Genomic DNA, 5,203 nt, shown 5'->3' with positions numbered 1-5,203 from the left:
CGGACAGAATTGGGGATTTAGGAACCCTAACTTTTCAATTTTCACACCAAATCCAAAATTGGTTGCATTTATCCACATTTCACACTCACTAGAGTCATTATAGGCTATTACCATTCATCATATTCAACCACACCATCATAATCCAATTAAACCAGAAAAATCATCATAAAATGGAAAACTTCACCAAATCACTTCAAACCAAGATTAAAACCAGAAATTTCAGCACTCTTATCACTAATAAGCACAACATAAGCATCATTAGGTGTAGTAGGGTGTTTCAAGCTTCACTTACCAAGAACCAAGAGAGAGGAAGATGTTGGGCACCTTAGACCTTCAAACAAACTTCACCACAACCCTTACTAGCACTAGAAGATAAGATTTTATGGAGTGAAATCTAGTCTAAGCTTTTGTTTATGGAAGATTGAAGCTTATGGAAGCTTGAGAGATGGAAAATTTCCTCCCTTCTTTGAGCTTAGAGAGCCGGCCACCAAGGAGAGAAAAATGGTGAATTTTGAATGATTTTTGAGATATTTAACCTTTGGTCAAAAAAGTCAAAATTGTGAATAGTAATTCTTAAAGTCCAACCAATCATATTGTGACACTTGTCACACTCATTAATGCATTCTTATCTTCCTTTTCTCTCTCACATCACTCACTTCACACACTCTACTTATCTCTTAACACCCGATAAATTTTACACAGTATCCGGAATTTAACCTAATTGGCCGAATATTTCCGAACTTTTCGCACTAGTGGGTCCCACGTCCGATATACGTTCTTAATTTCTCAAAAACTAACTAATACTAGAAAAATCATCTAAAAACTCTATTTACTCAATAAAAATTATCTGGGAATTTTCTAATAAAGAAAATGTAGGAAAACGGGTTTTCAATCTTAACCGGAACTGAGGGTTTAAATCTTAATCCCTACTTAGGGTTTTCGAAATACTCCCAAAACCAAACGTTACCGCCCAATTAATGAATATATCAACGTAGAACGAACTGGGGCCTCACAATCTCCCCCACTTAGGACAATTTCGTCCTCGAAATTGCAATCAACGAGCTAAGGGTTGAAAAACTCGAAATAATCAAAAGATCAAAAGGTGTACATATATATACAAGTCACGCCAAAATGTACGCAATATAATGCACCATATACACCAAGAGACATTTCAAGTTAGACAAAGTCAAGTGCAGCAAGTACTATAGATGCAGGTATTAACATACCACAAGTAAATGACATGTAGGGACAATACAAGGGCAAATGAAAGAAACGCGACTTGTCGTCCCACACTCAGTGAAAACCACCCTCGTCCGGTTTCTTACTCCACTTCCCAAAGTGCCCGTTGATCTCTTGTACTCACTCTAGCCAGACAAAGCTTGTTCATGTTCCCCAAAATGCAAATCTCAAGTACTTAGCAGCGCCTCAACTCTGGAGTACTCAGGCACAAGAATCCGAAATAAGATAATTCACATCTCAAGCTGCAGTCCCAAGAGTAAACTATCTACAATCGAAATTCCTACCTGACGAACCTACCTATGGTCCTCAGATACCATGAGAAAGATTTAAGGCCTATAACATTTATGATCCATAACTTATGCTTGACCGAGCATCTAGTCCTTCATACTTATTCACCACTTCATCCAGGCTCACCCCGCGCAGAGACCATGCGAAGCAGCTATAGGTTTTATCCCTCAATTGCTTAACTTTCAAATAAAATCAAATCCCACAGTCCGGCATCCTAAACTTTCAGCCTAGGATACACTACAGAGATCTGAAGCCTAAGCTCTGATACCAACTGTGACGACCCCACTTCTCCCAAGGGCGAACCCAAGGGTATCGGCGGGCCGCCTGCCTAGCTCGCGCCAGGGCTCAAAACTTAAAGTTCGAAAGAGCACTAAAAACAACATATACAATCCCAAAAGAGTTATAATTACATTCTCCAAAAGTATCGAGTCAAACCACCAAAACAAAAACAAACATCCTAAATGTTCAACTATTACAAGCCAAACTAACTATACTAGTATACGAGCCAAAAGTCCCCGCGTCGGCCCCTGCTAAGGAAAACAAAAGGAATGGAGTAAGCTATATGCTTAGTAAGTAAACAGGGGCGAAAACATAAATTTCACGTAACAGTTACACAATAAGAGTAAAGCAAAAGCAGAAAAGTAACATCACATAATAAGGATACAGGTGGCTCCAAAGCCAACTCATATGCCATGCGTGATCTCCTGCCGACACTCCGTCGACTGCAAATAATAGTCCGTAGAACTTCACTTGTACACCCACCGACACCTTATCACCCTCACTGGCCAGTCACCTCACAAACTTGCCCCGGCGAACGAAATCACAAACTTGAGCTTGAGTCACAAGCTCGGATCACAAACTTGGTCACCTTCTCGGTGAACCGGATTCACAAAATTGGTTCATAAAATGAACCTACAAACTTGGTGACCTCAGACTAAGTTGGACTGCCTTCGACCAAGCCCTAACCGGCTCGAATAGTCCAACCAGGTCAAGAGTTCGCCCCAAACTCACAAACTTCACAAAATTATTCAAAATCACAAACTTTGTAAACTTCACAAACTTTATTCGAAAGTCGCCCCGAGCCACAAGCTCAAGGGTTTTGGTTCCAAAAGGTTCATATACATATGCCAAGTACAATTATACATTCAAATTAGGGTTTAGGTCGAGTGCGATAAAGTACACCCTCGCCTAAGTGCCCTTTTCACATATCTCAAACACATAGCAAAGAAAACACACCAAACCGGCCTGAATACTTACACAAAGTACAAAAGTAGTACAAACGTGAAAATCACTTCGTGCGTGTTCGCTAGTAGGGCCCACCAGCTCCGCCTAACTCACCACGATCTGAAATAGAAGATTGCATCACATGATGTCATAAACGGCCACTAACGTGCCCAAAACAAATAAAACAGCAACATCGGCACACGCAAGTACGGAAAGGGCACACGCACGCGTGCGGAAACGGCAAACGGCAGATTTGATACTCATTTCTAGTTCACCCATAAGTTGAGCTACGAATATCGGATTAAGGCGGATGAGATGCCAAATCGAAGCTTAAAGGATGAACAACAACTGTTATGAAGACATCCAGAACTGAAACTGGAGGCTTTAGTCCCAAATGAACCAAACACAATCACTTACGAAATCTGGCCAATGCACAAATGGTCAGTTTTGAGTACGAACTGTTTTCTATGCTACGCATGGTCAAAAGAGCTGAAAATTGGCAGTTAGATAGTTCATTCCAAATGGAACAACTTTCATGAAGGTCGGCAATCCAAATTCGGAACGGAAATTGGTCATCAGGACCAAAACAGATTTCTGGTCATTTTCACGGGCAGGCCTTGTTTGTTCGGCTATATCTCAGGTTTTATAAATCCGATTCATGAAATTCCAAGGGCGTTAGAAAGCTCTGATATAGGGCTATAAGTTTGGTGTTTTGGTCAGAAGCCCAAACAGCTTGTAACTCAGTCAAATGTGAAGCCAAAGTTCCAGCCATAAACTTTCCAAAAACGTACTAGAATCACAAACCGTATTTGACCTCAATATGCGGTAATGGCACCAAATTCACTACGGTTATCGGATGGGGGTGTAAGACCCACCGTTTCGAAGCTAAGGAACAGGGGTACAACAATGTAGAAGGCCACTCAGTCCAAATCCTAGCACAACTAGGTCAAATATGCAAAATACAAATCCAGAATTACCAAAACAGGTTTGCAAATCACATAAAACTGTAATGACTATAACTTAGTCTATACAAGTCCAAATGCTGAAATTCCAAAGGCATATGTTAGATAAGACATCCAGCTACATTGCATCAGAAGACACCAACTTCAAAATCCAAACTAATTCCAGTCAAAATAGCCAAATACCAACGCAGTTTTCGCATTCTGACCAAAGCAGAACAGCTACAGTAATTTCGTCATATCTCATTCTACATTAATCCAAATGACCTGAAATTTTTTAGGCACCTCAAACACATCAATACCTACAACTGTCATGTTTTGAGCAAAGTCAAATTCTGCCTCTAACCCTATGATCCAAAACCGGACAGAATTGGGGATTTAGGAACCCTAACTTTTCAATTTTCACACCAAATCCAAAATTGGTTGCATTTATCCACATTTCACACTCACTAGAGTCATTATAGGCTATTACCATTCATCATATTCAACCACACCATCATAATCCAATTAAACCAGAAAAATCATCATAAAATGGAAAACTTCACCAAATCACTTCAAACCAAGATTAAAACCAGAAATTTCAGCACTCTTATCACTAATAAGCACAACATAAGCATCATTAGGTGTAGTAGGGTGTTTCAAGCTTCACTTACCAAGAACCAAGAGAGAGGAAGATGTTGGGCACCTTAGACCTTCAAACAAACTTCACCACAACCCTTACTAGCACTAGAAGATAAGATTTTATGGAGTGAAATCTAGTCTAAGCTTTTGTTTATGGAAGATTGAAGCTTATGGAAGCTTGAGAGATGGAAAATTTCCTCCCTTCTTTGAGCTTAGAGAGCCGGCCACCAAGGAGAGAAAAATGGTGAATTTTGAATGATTTTTGAGATATTTAACCTTTGGTCAAAAAAGTCAAAATTGTGAATAGTAATTCTTAAAGTCCAACCAATCATATTGTGACACTTGTCACACTCATTAATGCATTCTTATCTTCCTTTTCTCTCTCACATCACTCACTTCACACACTCTACTTATCTCTTAACACCCGATAAATTTTACACAGTATCCGGAATTTAACCTAATTGGCCGAATATTTCCGAACTTTTCGCACTAGTGGGTCCCACGTCCGATATACGTTCTTAATTTCTCAAAAACTAACTAATACTAGAAAAATCATCTAAAAACTCTATTTACTCAATAAAAATTATCTGGGAATTTTCTAATAAAGAAAATGTAGGAAAACGGGTTTTCAATCTTAACCGGAACTGAGGGTTTAAATCTTAATCCCTACTTAGGGTTTTCGAAATACTCCCAAAACCAAACGTTACCGCCCAATTAATGAATATATCAACGTAGAACGAACTGGGGCCTCACAATCTCCCCCACTTAGGACAATTTCGTCCTCGAAATTGCAATCAACGAGCTAAGGGTTGAAAAACTCGAAATAATCAAAAGATCAAAAGGTGTACATATATATACAAGTCACGCCAAAA

This window comes from Coffea arabica, chromosome 5c, assembly GCF_036785885.1.
Source record: "Coffea arabica cultivar ET-39 chromosome 5c, Coffea Arabica ET-39 HiFi, whole genome shotgun sequence".
Classification (NCBI taxonomy): Eukaryota; Viridiplantae; Streptophyta; class Magnoliopsida; order Gentianales; family Rubiaceae; genus Coffea; species Coffea arabica.
The sequence above is the reverse complement of the archived record's forward strand: the minus strand, read 5'-3'. Positions refer to the sequence as shown.